The sequence below is a fragment of the Helianthus annuus genome, chromosome 8, assembly GCF_002127325.2.
Source record: "Helianthus annuus cultivar XRQ/B chromosome 8, HanXRQr2.0-SUNRISE, whole genome shotgun sequence".
NCBI classification, from domain to species: domain Eukaryota; kingdom Viridiplantae; phylum Streptophyta; class Magnoliopsida; order Asterales; family Asteraceae; genus Helianthus; species Helianthus annuus.
Genome location: NC_035440.2, coordinates 60,102,877 through 60,119,679, shown reverse-complemented (window position 1 = coordinate 60,119,679; position 16,803 = coordinate 60,102,877).

Below are 16,803 nucleotides of genomic sequence, written 5' to 3'. Positions count from 1 at the left end.
AAATACTTGAAAGTGTGGGGGTGCTTGGCCAAGGTGATTGTTACACCCCCTAAGGCACTTAGAATAGGGCCAAAAACTGTTGATTGTATTTTCATTGGATATGCCAAAAACGGTAGCTCACATCGTTTTCTTGTATATGAATCCAAGAATCCTGATGTGCACAAGGACTCTATCATAGAGACAAGGCCAGGAAATGTGACTTACTTTGAAGAAGAGTTTCCAATGTTAGTACAAACTCATGCGGGTTCTTCAACAACCAATCATGCATGTTCATCAACAATGGTTGATGAGACTGTTCGAGAGGAAACTCAAGAACAATTAGAGGTTGAAGAGGGTGAGCCAAGAAGAAGTAAAAGGCAAAGGACTGAGAAATCCTTTGGGCCTGACTTTCTTACATTCATAGTTGAGAGTGAGCCTCAAACCTATCGAGAAGCAGTTACCTCTTCAGATGGACCTCAATGGAAAGAAGCCATCAAGAGTGAAATTGATTCTATCTTGCAGAATCATACTTGGGAGCTAGTAGATCTTCCACTAGGGTGCAAGCCACTTGGATATCGATGGATATTCAAGAAAAAGATGAAAGCTGATGGCTCTGTCGACAAGTACAAGGCAAGGCTTGTGATCAAAGGGTTTAGACAAAAGGAAGGTCTTGACTATTTTGACACATACTCGCCTGTGACCAGAATAACCTCAATTAGATTTGTGCTTGCAATTGCAGCTTTGAGAAATTTGGAAATACATCAAATGGATGTAAAAACTGCATTTCTCAATGGGGAATTAGAGGAAAAGATTTACATGGAGCAACCAGAGGGTTTTTCTGCTCCTGGCCAAGAGGGCAAAGTGTGTAAACTCGTCAAGTCATTATATGGCTTGAAGCAAGCTCCAAAACAATGGCATCAAAAACTTGACCAAGTTATGCTTAACAGTGGTTTCAAAATAAATGAATGCGATAAATGTGTCTATGTGAAAGACACTTCTAAGGGTTATGTGATCTTATGCCTTTATGTAGATGATATGCTTATCATTGGGAGTGATGATAAGATGATCAGATCTACTAAAGACATGTTGAAAGCGAGATTTGACATGAAAGATATGGGTCTAGCTGATGTGATTCTTGGAGTAAAGATCATTAGAACCCAAACTAGTTTGGTGCTAAGTCAATCTCATTATGTGGATAAGATTCTTGAGAAGTTCAATCCTGGGGACACGAGTGTAGCTCAAACTCCAATTGATACCTCTCTACATTTGTCAAAAAATAGAGGCGAGAGTGTTGCTCAATTGGAATACTCAAGGATCATTGGCAGTCTTATGTATCTCATGTCATGTACTCGACCAGACTTAGCATATGCTGTGAGTAGGCTAAGTAGATATACTAGTAATCCTAGTTCAGATCTGTGACAACCCTCACAAAACCAGGTATCCGTACGACTTAATTAACTATTAATTGTTGCCTAATTACTGTGCTTAACTGAGATTTCTGATAAACTGCTACTTGATTGTTGATACTTGTACATATCTGCATCATACTTTGATCTTTCCGTCACTACATTATTACTTACTGAACTCTAGTGACAAACATGATGCACAAAAGCACAGTAGCATTTGAACGGATAACCTATTTGACATGCTGATATAGCCAGCATCAGGCAGACACTGCCTCTAAAGGCCTGTATGAGCCAGAAATATTTTACTACACCCATAGTGTGTGTAGGAATACAAGGGTTGTATAATTGCGTCTCTAGGAATAAGATACAGAGATTGGATGTGCCAAAAACGTATTTTAAGCACAAAACACAGCACTTTTAGCAACACACTAGCTTCTAGCTAACTAATAAAGTGCCAAAATACGAGGAATTATTCCTGACACTTTGCAGAATAAATTGTGTCGCTAAAAATATTAATTACGACGCTTAAAGGATTACTTAAGCACTTTAACGGATTACTATCCAACCGAACAACCGGACTATACCCGGAACATAAAAATATTACCAGAAATATTATTGGTATTTTTCTGAGCCAGTTAGGGTCCCTGATTACCCTAACACCCGCCTTATAACGCATTAAACAACTAACGGGGTTAATCCCTAAAGTTAACCGACTTAACCAAACTAAACACTAACTGAACGATCGAGATCCAACCGGGTGACCCCACCCCCCTTTAGGCCGGTTCCATTCTAATGGAACTAGAGGGTACACTTTTTATTATTTTATTAGATTTCGTGGATATCTAGAGGCCTTGTGAACCGATGGACGATAACGCTTAATTTTTCTATATAAACCCACCACCACACACAAGACTCTCACACTTTCCAACACCCACTCTCACTCTCTCTTGCTCCTCTCTTCTCGGCCGAGAGCACCCCCAAGCCATCCATCCGTTTCGGTTTTCGTCTTGCAAGTTCCAAGCTCATACAAGTGTCAGGGATCACATACGAGGAAGCTTGAAGCAAGCGGAAGTTGGAGGACCACGTTCATTTTCTTTTATCCACGCCATTTTCGCCAAAGATCTTCCCTAGCCCCGAGCTAGAGGTATAACATTTAAAACTTGTTCTTGATCGTATCTAAAGTGGTTAAAAGGATTTTTAACGGTTAAAAGTCGGTAACCCATCTTTTGAATCTTTAAAGTCTACAAAAACTCGAATATCGTTGGATAAAAGGTCATGTCTTGTGTAAAAGTCATAGTATTTGAATATGTTGGTTGTAGAGACCCGATCTACGATGTGGTGGCTCTTATCATCGTTTAACCCGACTTTGTTAAGATCCCGAATCTTGACATACACTTGTTTCTTTTGTACAAGGGTTAAAAGGTGAAACTCCACCACACGGGAAACATGAACTTGTGTAAAAGTGTTTTGACATGAAAAATAGTATTTAAAACGAGCCGATCTACGTATGTATAAGTTGTACATTCGTAGAACCAAGTGTCGAGAAAATCATGTTTTATATAAGTTGGATAACATGCTAACAAAGATGATTTTTATAAACTACAAGTGTATAAACACTTGTGAAACGAAAGATCCGACAAAATAACAATTTTTATAAAAATTGTCGGGAAGTTGTAAAGAGTGATTTGTTCCAAAAACAGGGTTTTTGCAAGACTAAACTATTTTATACATAGATCCACTAAATATAACGAGATCTACACAATAGTTCTAGAAAAACTACAAGTTCATGTAATAATGCGATTTTACATACTAGTCTACAAGTTGATTTGTTGAAACTTGTTTAATGTGTTGGAAATTGATTGGTTGATTTGAAGAATTGTTGAAATGATTTTGTAAAAGAAAATGATACGCTTGAAAGCGTGGCCACCTCCAGTTACAGGGGAAACTCTGGCGAAATTTTCTAAAAACTAACACTTAGAATTATTTACAAGTGTTAGACTACTTTTGACATATTTTCAAATATATTTCGCCATGACTATTATTTACAAATATTCGGAGGTGGGGTTTTCACAAAGATAAACGTGATAAATATTTATTCGATAAATATATTTTTCACAACACTGTTTATGATTATTTTGTGAAAATGTATAATTATTATTTTTAGAGTAAAAATAATATTTACAAACTTTGTCGAACCCAAAATAATACCAACGCCTACACGACAAACATATAAGTTACAACGGTAATTACTATTACCACTTAATCGCCAAAACGTAACTTACGCTTTATACGGAAATATTCACGAATGCGGATATTGTCAACGTATTATTTTGGAAAGTATTATGTAAAGAGAAAATATATTATTTTTGAGAAAAATAATTATATTTTGGGATGAGAAATAAAATATATTAAGTGAGACTTAATATTATAAACACGCATGTATTAAATCCCCCATCCTTGGGAAGGAGATTTTTCTACCAAGTATATACAAGAAACGGTTGTCTAACTGTTTCCCGAAAAATTAAACTATAAAGCTAAGGCACGGCCATCCGTCTAATAGAATTAGCACATGTAGGTCGTTGCGCAGCAGTTGGATATTTGGATTACTTGATATTGTGACGCACTCACTGTGAGTTCATGTCCCCCTTTTTCCTCTTAACTGTTTTCAGTTTTATAAACTGCGGGGGTGAAATACATGTTACTATGATTATGAATACTTGATACATGGTATGGTTAGCGTAAGGAGGTTTGTTACTCAGATCATGTGAGTGGGTAGGTGCAACTTGAGGCCATTAATCCTCGTAGTAGGACCGAGGGACAGGAGCGGTAGATCTATCTGGGTGTAGCGAGCCCAGCCCCAGGTCCAGCATAACGGACCTCGGGGTGACTTAGTGCCCGACGCATAAATTCGCTAGGTTTGAGTCATCCCTACTTGCACTTCACACATATCAATGGCCTTACAAACCATTGGTGATCTCTTTTTCCTTATTTGCTACATACCAGGTTTTTGATAAAGATAAAGGTTTGTTTACGCACTTTCGCATGAACTCGCTCAACATTATTGTTGATTTTTCCACTTACATGTATTTCAGGAAATTAACGATCTGGCGCGGTATGGCTTGTTTTCCGCTGCATTAGACCCGAGGTCATCCAGGGTTCGAGGCTTGTGACTCTTTCCTGGACAAGTCACAGTCCCTGAACCATGTTTATTTTAAGTTTGCATTTGTAATGATTAGACAAGTTATGGTTGTTGGGTGTTAACCCATTAAGACAATGTTTCATATTTTTATTTTTAATGGATGATCTTGCATATTTTTATTTCATATAGCTTGTTATGATTAAGCTATGGTATTAAGAAGTCACACCAAATTAACCACGCTTCCACAAAGCCAGGGTGTGACAGCTTGGTATCAGAGCTCTGATCATAGCGAACTAGGATTCCTTCTCGAGTCTAGACTATGATCACTAGGGCTCTCACGAAAACATTTTTCTGCATACCACTTAAGTCCAGATCCAAAACGTTTTTATAAACAAATGTTGAGCATATTTTATTTATTATTTTTAGGCTCAGTCTGGGAGGCTGAGGCTCGGTCTGGGAGACTGAGGCTCGGTCTGGGAGGCCGAGGCTCGATCTAATGGATCGAGGTAGTTGTCTAGTGGGACTAGGGAGTCAGTCTGGGAGGCTGGGAGAATTTTGCTAGTGGGACTAGAGAGTCAGTCTGGGAGGCTGGGAGAATTTGCTAGTGGGACTAGGGAGTCAGTCTGGGAGGCTGGGAAAGTTTGCTAGTGGGACTAGGGAGTCAGTCTGGGAGGCTGGGAAAGTTGGCTAGTGGGACTAGGAAGGACAGTCTGGGAGGCTGGGAGGCTAGTGGGACTAGGAGAATTATGTGATTATTATTTGGTAACTTATGTGATTACCTGATTTACTGATTATTTGTGCATACTTGTGATTGTGTTACAGACACATGGATACATCAGGCACCGGAGACTCAGATACCACTGGACCTCTACCCATAGTGTCAGATGACATTGTGTCATCGGAGCATGAGGTGCATACCTCAGACTACACGAGCACGGATGATGATGACTTCCAGCCGTTCGTTCTACCCGACGGCATTGATGAGCATACTAATGACTCCTTGCCCTTCGCTTTACCCGAGGGTGCCTATGAGCCTATTGATGGCGATCCTGCTGAGTATCTTCCCCTTGTTGTGATTCCAGCTCCGATTCCTCTTGCTTCTTATCCAGCACACGAGCTATTACTAGACGCCGAGGCTGACGGCGACATTGATCTCTACGAGGACGAGCCTTTTGAGGACGAGGTTCCTGATGCAGCCCCTTTACCCACTGGCGGTCTCTTGATGATTGCTGATGCCCCAGCTGGAGACTCGCCCGTCCACTCACCAGTCCCAGACTCTTTTGAGTCTGTGGCATCTGCTCCGTCTCACGAGGTGAGCACTCAGCATTTTGTTCATGACTCGGACCCCGATCAGGCGTCTTCTGCCGCCCCCATTCCGAGCCTTGTATTTGAGCACGACGATATTGAGGATTCCGATCCCGTTTTTCCTCCAGGATTTGATCCTGACCGTGACATTGAGTATATTCCTATGGACCATCATATGGAGGACCCTGTTGATCCCGTCGATCCTATTGATCCCTTTGATCCAGAGTTTGATTTTGACATGGCCTTTGACGACCCGGAGCCTGCCGTAGCCCCAGAGCAGGCAGCTGCTTTTGATCCTGTACATGAGCATGACTTGGTACATGCTGACGTTCCTGTTGAGCCCGTTTTGGCTGACCCGCCAGTTGGCGATCTTCCTGTTGATGATGTCCCTTTGTTAGTTGCTGATCATGCTGTTGATCCTTTTGTTGACCCACCTTTGATTGCTGACGTCCCTGTTGACCATCATATTGATCATGTTGATCCTGTCATTGCTCCTTTTGATCCTGTACCCATTGAGCCTGAGCACGCTCTATTTGCAGAGCATATGGATCCACCCGATGAGGAGGCTCAGCACGGTTGGATACCGGCTGACGAGGATGTTCCACCACTTCCACCACATCACACTGAGGCACATCATACTGATTTTTCGTTTCAGATCCCACCATTTGTACATCCAGCAGGGCCTGGAGAGGGCTCTTCAGCCCACCCTTTTGGTCACATACCGATGCCTATGCCTTTCGTACCTCAGATGACCCCTGTTCCATCCTCTGTTCATGTAGCACCATTCGATCCCACCAGCATGCCACTGCTTTGGCCATCTTCCTCACCGATGCCACCTACTGATCCATATCATCCATTCCATATGGGACATACCATAGAGGACGTCTTGATGTCCTTTGTCCATCAGCATGATTCCCATACACAGCGACTCCAGGAGCTCGAGAGAGCTCAGCTATCTTTTGGTCCATATCTTGGTCAGACATCTTCATCTTTTCAGCCTTTTCGATCATTACCTCCTGACTATGCTGCCCGACTTACGACCTTGGAGCAGCAGATTGCATCTGTTATTCGCACTCAGCAGGCGATGGAGGAGGATTGGCTTCATTTACGCCGCTTACTTTACGCTCACTTTCCCCCTCCTCCACCCCCATCCGCATAGGGCTCATTGGTGCCATAGTGGTAGGCGATGGTGAGACAACCGCGATTGTGACTGCACAGCCTTTTGGAGACCATCTGACGATACTGATTTTTGTTGATATTTGTTGATGTACTGGATGTATGTGACACTGATGTGATATTGTTTTTGACAGGGGTGATGTAGCCCCTATTTGATTTGTGATTGTATGATACAGTGACGTACTGATACCCTTACCACATTATGGTCTCGATATATATAACAATCGTCGTATTCTCACCATATCTGATTCACTTGATTGCTTATTTATGTTTTGGGACATGGGATGTTGTATATATGATATTTGCAACATGGGATGTTGGGACATGGGATGTTGTATGTATGATATTTGCAACATGGGATGTTGGGACATGGGATGTTGTATGTATGATATTTGCAACATGGGATGTTGGGACATGGGATGTTGTATGTATGATATTTGCAACATGGGATGTTGGGACATGGGATGTTGTATGTAGGATATTTGCAACATGGGATGATGGGACATGGGATGTTGTGTGTATGATATTTGTGACATGGGATGTTGGGACATGGGATGTTGTGTGTGATATATTGATAACATGAGATGTTATATGCTATTACTATTACTATATACGTATGTTTACTATGGCCTGACCGACGTACGCATCTTTAGAAGATGGCACCAAGACGTCAGCCGCAGCCGATGCCCACTACTCCTGAAGAACTACAGCAAGTTATCGCTAACGCCATTGCTCAATATGCTGCCTCGCAAGGAGGACCAAGCGGAAGTAGCTCGAACATCAACGGCAACCAAAATCCTCCTCATGGTAACCCTAAGTCATTAAGACATACCATGGCCTAAATGGATTCCTTTAGCAGATGCTAATGCCGTACCTATGATGTAATGTATGTGCAGGGTGCACCTACAAACAATTTTTGGACTGTAAGCCCATAAACTTCGACGGCACAGGTGGTGCTGTTGCTTTCGTCCGCTGGGCAGAGAAGACCGAGTCCGTACTTCGCATGAGCAAGTGCGCTGTGGATCAGCAAGTCACTTACATCTCAGGGCTATTTGTGGATGGAGCCCTATCCTGGTGGAATCTACAGGTCCAGACCCTTGGCGAAGCTGCAGCTTACGCACTGACCTGGACAGAGTTGAAAGAGCTCATGCGCAAGAAGTACTGTTCTCGTGCTGAAATTCAGAGGTTAGAGACCGAATTCTGGCACCTAAAGATGGAAGGTTCCAAGATAGCTGAGTATGTCCAGAGGTTCCACGATTTGTCGCACGTGGTACCCTACATGGTTACACCGGAGTTCAAGAGGATTGAACGCTTCATCTGGGGATTGGCTCCTCGGATAATCAGCATGGTGACTTCTTCCAAACCTGCAACCATCACAGAAGCCATTGATCTGAGTGTGGCTCTCACCGAAGAGGCGATTCGGTTGAACAAGTTTGATGGGGTTGAGCCCAAGAAGAAAGAGACTCATGTGGAGTCATCTGGTGGTAATAAGCGAAAGTTTTCAAGTTTCAAGCAAAGCACCGGGATGGTGGTTAAAAAGGGAGAATCGAATGCGCCAGCTCAAGATTCAGCTGGTGGTAGAAAGAAAGGGAAGGGATACATGGGTGCACACCCCAAGTGCAACTCATGCCAAAAACATCACTCTGGTCGTTGCAGCCTGAGAGTTTGTGAATCATGTGGGAAGACTGGTCACACGAAAGATTTTTGTTGGGCAAATGCTGGCCGGGGAGGCCAAGGAGGAAATGGGAATAGGAACAACCGTGGTGGTGCTGGGAACCGCCCACAAGGAAACCTGGGAGGTGATGGAAACCGTGCCAACAATGCTAACCAAGCGGGCGCCATGAATCGGAACCAGGGAAACCATCAAGCTGGAAACAATGGTGGGAACGGGCAGAGGCCCGGATGTTTTAATTGTGGAGATTAAGGGCATTTCAAGAGAAATTGCCCAGAATTAAACCAGGCACGCGGAAGAGTGTTTAACATGGAAGCCAGGGAAGCGCGCCAGGATCCCAACGTTGTCACTGGTACGTTCCCTGTAAACCAACGCTATGCATCCGTTTTGTTTGATACTGGTGCCGATTATAGCTTCGTATCGCTAGAATTTAGAAACATGCTTGGTTTAGCCACTAGTAAGTTAGATATTCCATACTCGATCGAATTAGCGAATGGGAAGTTAGTAGAAGCTAACGAGGTGATTCGAGGTTGCGTAATCGAATTGGGAGAGCGTGAGTTCGCTCTAGATCTACTACCCGTCCAGTTGGGAAGCTTCGACGTGGTAGTAGGGATGGATTGGTTATCGAGTAACAAGGCAGAGATAGTTTGCCACGAGAAGATTATTCGTATCCCGACCGATGATGGTGAGACCATTGTTGTTCATGGGGAGCAGCGTGAGACGTCGTTAAGGATGATTAGCTGCCTGAAAGCAAGGAAGTGTTTGAGGAAAGGATGTGTTGCTTTTCTAGCACACATTGTGGATAAGAAGGCTGCTGAGCCGAAGATCGAAGACATCCCTGTCGTGAGGGAATACCCAGAAGTCTTTCCAGAAGACTTGCCTGGCTTGCCACCTCAAAGGCAAGTGGAGTTTCGCATCGACTTAGTTCCAGGCGCCGCGCCTGTGGCTAAGGCACCTTATAGACTCGCTCCGTCTGAGATGCAAGAACTGTCGACACAACTTCAAGAGTTGTTAGACAAGGGTTTTATCCGACCAAGCTTCTCGCCTTGGGGAGCTCCAGTTTTGTTTGTGAAGAAGAAGGACGGTAGTTTCCGTATGTGCATCGACTACAGAGAGTTGAACAAGCTGACAATCAAGAATAGGTATCCCCTGCCAAGAATCGATGATCTGTTCGACCAGCTTCAAGGTTCAAGCTTCTATTCAAAGATCGATCTTCGATCTGGATACCATCAGCTACGGATACAGGAGGAGAGTATCCCAAAGACAGCCTTCAGAACTCGATATGGACACTACGAGTTTCTGGTTATGCCGTTTGGTTTGACAAACGCACCTGCAGTGTTCATGGATTTGATGAACCGAGTTTGTAAGCCGTACTTGGATAAGTTCGTGATCGTATTCATCGATGACATCCTGATTTATTCGAAGACGAAGGCTGAGCACGAGCAGCATCTTAGAGCCATTCTGGAGCTGCTAAAGAAGGAACAACTGTACGCCAAGTTCTCTAAGTGTGAGTTTTGGCTACGTGAGGTGCAATTCCTTGGGCACGTGGTGAATGGAGATGGAATCCACGTGGATCCCACCAAGATCGAGGCGATCAAAGACTGGGAAACGCCGAAAACGCCAACCGAGATTCGGCAATTCTTGGGTTTGGCTGGCTATTATCGAAGGTTCATCGAGAACTTTTCAAAGATCGCTCAACCGTTGACACTCCTCACGCAGAAAGATAAGAAGTTTGATTGGGGAATCAAACAGGACGAAGCATTTCAGATATTGAAAGATAAGCTTTGCAACGCGCCAATCTTAGCTCTACCAGAAGGCACTGACGATTTCGTGGTATACTGCGACGCATCGCGTCAAGGATTGGGCTGTGTGTTGATGCAACGCCAAAAGGTTATCGCCTACGCATCACGCCAACTGAAAGTGCACGAAAATAACTATACCACGCATGATTTGGAGCTAGGCGCAGTGGTCTTTGCTTTAAAGATCTGGAGACACTACCTTTACGGTACAAAGTGTACGATTTTCACAGATCACAAGAGCCTCCAGCATATATTCAACCAGAAGGAGTTGAATATGAGGCAAAGACAATGGGTCGAGTTGTTGAACGATTACGACTGCGAGATCAAGTATCATCCAGGGAAGGCGAATGTGGTCGCCGATGCCCTAAGTCGTAAGGAAAGGATCAAGCCCATAAGGGTTAGGGCTATGGAAATGATAATCTAGACCGACCTTTCCTCACGCGTTCGTGCAGCACAGAAGGAAGCTCTCAAGGAGGGAAACCTTGAGGAAGAATATCTCCGTGGGATGGAGAAGATTTTGGTGCCAAACAGGGAAGGAACGTTGTGTTTTGAGAAAAGGATTTGGGTTCCTCTGTTTGGTGGTTTAAGAGAGGTTATCTTTGATGAAGCTCACAAGTCACGGTACTCTATCCACCCTGGAGCGGATAAGATGTACCAGGATCTTAAAGATTATTACTGGTGGCCTAGGATGAAGGGCGATGTTGCTATTTACGTGAGCAGATGTTTAACTTGCGCCAAAGTTAAGGCGGAATACCAGAAGCCTTCGGGACTTCTGCAGCAACCAAAAATTCCCCAGTGGAAGTGGGAAGAAATCTCCATGGATTTTGTTACAAAGTTGCCAAGGACACCAAAAGGCCATAACACTATCTGGGTGATAGTGGATCGCTTAACGAAGTCAGCACACTTCTTACCTATCCGCGAGAAGGATAATACAAGCAAATTGGCTGAAATCTACATGAGAGAGATTGTTACACGCCATGGAGTACCTCTCTCGATTATTTCTGATAGAGACGGGAGGTTCGTATCGAGGATATGGCAATCCTTCCAGGAAGCTTTTGGCTCAAAGCTGAATATGAGCACAGCTTTTCACCCGCAGACCGACGGTCAAAGTGAGCGGACGATTCAGACGATGGAGGACATGCTGAGAGCATGTGTGATGGATTTAGGCGGTAGCTGGGACAAGCATTTACCCCTGGTTGAGTTTTCATACAACAACAGCTACCACACCAGTATTGGTGCCGCGCCATTCGAAGCTTTATATGGGCGCAAGTGCAGGTCGCCGCTCTGTTGGTCTGACGCAGGCGATAGACAATTGGTAGGTCCCGAAGTAGTTCAGGAAACTACAGATAAGATCGCGCAAATCCGAGATCGCATTAGTGCGGCTCGTGACCGTCAGAAGACCTATGCAGATCTGAAAAGGAAACCTCAGGAGTTTGAGGTTGGGGATATGGTTTTGTTGAAGGTATCACCCTGGAAGGGTGTGGCACGATTTGGGAAACGTGGGAAGTTGAATCCGCGCTACATTGGTCCTTTCAAGGTTTTGGAAAGAATTGGGACCGTAGCATACAAGTTGGATCTACCTGCCGAGCTGAATAATGTTCACGATACATTTCATGTATCCAATCTGAAGAGAAGTCCAACTCAAGTTAACGTTGCCATTCCTACCGACGAAATTCATATTGATGACACGCTCCACTTCGTTGAAGAACCTGTCGAGGTCACGGATTGGAAAGTGAACAAGACCCGCCGGAGCAGTGTCAAGCTCGTCAAGGTTCGCTGGAATGCTAGACATGGTCCTGAGTTCACCTGGGAGCGTGAAGACCGAATGAAGGAGAAATACCCCCACTTATTTCCTGAGAACCCTGCTTCTACAAGCAGAATTTAAAATTTCGGGACGAAATTTTTCTAACGGGGGGAGAATGTGACAACCCTCACAAAACCAGGTATCCGTACGACTTAATTAACTATTAATTGTTGCCTAATTACTGTGCTTAACTGAGATTTCTGATAAAATGCTACTTGATTGTTGATACTTGTACATATCTGCATCATACTTTGATCTTTCCATCACTACATTATTACTTACTGAACTCTAGTGACAAACATGATGCACAAAAGCACAGTAGCATTTGAACGGATAACCTATTTGACATAGCCAGCATCAGGCAGACACTGCCTCTAAAGGCCTGTATGAGCCAGAAATATTTTACTACACCCATAGTGTGTGTAGGAATACAAGGGTTGTATAATTGCGTCTCTAGGAATAAGATACAGAGATTGGATGTGCCAAAAACGTATTTTAAGCACAAAACACAGCACTTTTAGCAACACACTAGCTTCTAGCTAACTAATAAAGTGCCAAAATACGAGGAATTATTCCTGACACTTTGCAGAATAAATTGTGTCGCTAAAAATATTAATTACGACGCTTAAAGGATTACTTAAGCACTTTAACGGATTACTATCCAACCGAACAACCGGACTATACCCGGAACATAAAAATATTACCAGAAATATTATTGGTACTTTTCTGAGCCAGTTAGGGTCCCTGATTACCCTAACACCCGCCTTATAACGCATTAAACAACTAACGGGGTTAATCCCTAAAGTTAACCGACTTAACCAAACTAAACACTAACTGAACGATCGAGATCCAACCGGGTGACCCCACCCCCTTTAGGCCGGTTCCATTCTAATGGAACTAGAGGGTACACTTTTTATTATTTTATTAGATTTCGTGGATATCTAGAGGCCTTGTGAACCGATGGACGATAAAGCTTAATTTTTCTATATAAACCCACCACCACACACAAGACTCTCACACTTTCCAACACCCACTCTCACTCTCTCTTGCTCCTCTCTTCTCGGCCGAGAGCACCCCCAAGCCATCCATCCGTTTCGGTTTTCGTCTTGCAAGTTCCAAGCTCATACAAGTGTCGGGGATCACATACGAGGAAGCTTGAAGCAAGCGGAATTTGGAGGACCACGTTCATTTGCTTTTATCCACGCCATTTTCGCCAAAGATCTTCCCTAGCCCCGAGCTAGAGGTATAACATTTAAAACTTGTTCTTGATCGTATCTAAAGTGGTTAAAAGGATTTTTAACGGTTAAAAGTCGGTAACCCATCTTTTGAATCTTTAAAGTCTACAAAAACTCGAATATCGTTGGATAAAAGGTCATGTCTTGTGTAAAAGTCATAGTATTTGAATATGTTGGTTGTAGAGACCCGATCTACGATGTGGTGGCTCTTATCATCGTTTAACCCGACTTTGTTAAGATCCCGAATCTTGACATACACTTGTTTCTTTTGTACAAGGGTTAAAAGGTGAAACTCCACCACACGGGAAACATGAACTTGTGTAAAAGTGTTTTGACATGAAAAATAGTATTTAAAACGAGCCGATCTACGTATGTATAAGTGGTACATTCGTAGAACCAAGTGTCGAGAAAATCATGTTTTATATAAGTTGGATAACATGCTAACAAAGATGATTTTATAAACTACAAGTGTATAAACACTTGTGAAACGAAAGATCCGACAAAATAACAATTTTTATAAAATTGTCGGGAAGTTGTAAAGAGTGATTTGTTCCAAAAACAGGGTTTTTGCAAGACTAAACTATTTTATACATAGATCCACTAAATATAACGAGATCTACACAATAGTTCTAGAAAAACTACAAGTTCATGTAATAATGCGATTTTACATACTAGTCTACAAGTTGATTTGTTGAAACTTGTTTAATGTGTTGGAAATTGATTGGTTGATTTGAAGAATTGTTGAAATGATTTTGTAAAAGAAAATGATACGCTTGAAAGCGTGGCCACCTCCAGTTACAGGGGAAACTCTGGCGAAATTTTCTAAAAACTAACACTTAGAATTATTTACAAGTGTTAGACTACTTTTGACATATTTTCAAATATATTTCGCCATGACTATTATTTACAAATATTCGGAGGTGGGGTTTTCACAAAGATAAACGTGATAAATATTTATTCGATAAATATATTTTTCACAACACTGTTTATGATTATTTTGTGAAAATGTATAAATATTATTTTTAGAGTAAAAATAATATTTACAAACTTTGTCGAACCCAAAATAATACCAACGCCTACACGACAACATATAAGTTACAACGGTAATTACTATTACCACTTAATCGCCAAAACGTAACTTACGCTTTATACGGAAATATTCACGAATGCGGATATTGTCAACGTATTATTTTGGAAAGTATTATGTAAAGAGAAAATATATTATTTTTGAGAAAATAATTATATTTTGGGATGAGAAATAAAATATATTAAGTGAGACTTAATATTATAAACACGCATGTATTAAATCCCCCATCCTTGGGAAGGAGATTTTTCTACCAAGTATATACAAGAAACGGTTGTCTAACTGTTTCCCGAAAAATTAAACTATAAAGCTAAGGCACGGCCATCCGTCTAATAGAATTAGCACATGTAGGTCGTTGCGCAGCAGTTGGATATTTGGATTACTTGATATTGTGACGCACTCACTGTGAGTTCATGTCCCCCTTTTTCCTCTTAACTGTTTTCAGTTTTATAAACTGCGGGGGTGAAATACATGTTACTATGATTATGAATACTTGATACATGGTATGGTTAGCGTAAGGAGGTTTGTTACTCAGATCATGTGAGTGGGTAGGCGCAACTTGAGGCCATTAATCCTCGTAGTAGGACCGAGGGACAGGAGCGGTAGATCTATCTGGGTGTAGCGAGCCCAGCCCCAGGTCCAGCATAACGGACCTCGGGGTGACTTAGTGCCCGACGCATAAATTCGCTAGGTTTGAGTCATCCCTACTTGCACTTCACACATATCAATGGCCTTGCAAACCATTGGTGATCTCTTTTTCCTTATTTGCTACATACCAGGTTTTTGATAAAGATAAAGGTTTGTTTACGCACTTTCGCATGAACTCGCTCAACATTATTGTTGATTTTTCCACTTACATGTATTTCAGGAAATTAACGATCTGGCGCGGTATGGCTTGTTTTCCGCTGCATTAGACCCGAGGTCATCCAGGGTTCGAGGCTTGTGACTCTTTCCTGGACAAGTCACAGTCCCTGAACCATGTTTATTTTAAGTTTGCATTTGTAATGATTAGACAAGTTATGGTTGTTGGGTGTTAACCCATTAAGACAATGTTTCATATTTTTATTTTTAATGGATGATCTTGCATATTTTTATTTCATATAGCTTGTTATGATTAAGCTATGGTATTAAGAAGTCACACCAAATTAACCACGCTTCCGCAAAGCCAGGGTGTGACAAGATCACTGGAAGGGTATGACAAGATTGTTAAGGTATTTGAGATACACGAGAAATTATGGACTGCATTATGGCCAAAATCCAGCTGTTGTGGAAGGATTCAGTGATGCCAACTGGATATCTGATACGAAAGATTCTAGATCTACAAGTGGTTATGTGTTTACCCTTGGAGGAGCGGCTATATCTTGGAAGTCGTCCAAACAAACTCTTATAGCTAGATCCAAGATGGAATCTGAGTTTATCGCGTTAGATAAAGCTGGAGAAGAGGCAGAATGGTTGCGTCAATTCTTGGAATATGTTCCAAGATGGCCTAAGCCTTTGACTGCTATTTGCATACATTGTGATTGCCAATCAGCTATTGGTAGAGCTCAAAGTGCAATGTATAATGGCAGATCAAGGCACATGCGACGTCGGCATAACACGATACGACAACTACTCTCAACTGGAGTTATCACGATTGACTATGTGAGGTCAAAGGATAACATTGCGGATCCGCTTACAAAAGGCTTAAGCAGAGAGGTAGTACATAAGTCGTCGATGGGAATAGGTTTAAAGCCCTTGGAGTAAGTTTGTACAACGGAAAACCTATCCTAGAAGATTGGAGATCCCATGATCTAGGTTCAATAGGACCACCTAACTGTACGAACTGAGGTCACTGTGGGGGAGTACCTCAACATACAAAGGGAGTTACAAACTTCCTAGTCCATTCCTACTTAAATTCAGTGATATCAAGAAAGGTTAAGCATATGGTTTTTAATGATTTGTAAATCACCTATGTTAGAGAGAAGTGGGGTCGCTTCGAATGGAATTGGGGGCACAGTTCCTAGAGCTCTCGCAGAACCAGGATGGTGTTCCATGACCATAACGGACACAACTATGAGGGGTTAGCCAGACCAGGAAGAGTAATGTGTGATGTGTAATAACGTCTACGTAAAAGGGGTTGGTTCAAGGACATCGCGTCTACTAACCGCTAGGAGACTAAGTATATGTCACAAAGGAGGGTTCAAAGGGAAACCTACCTATCCTGC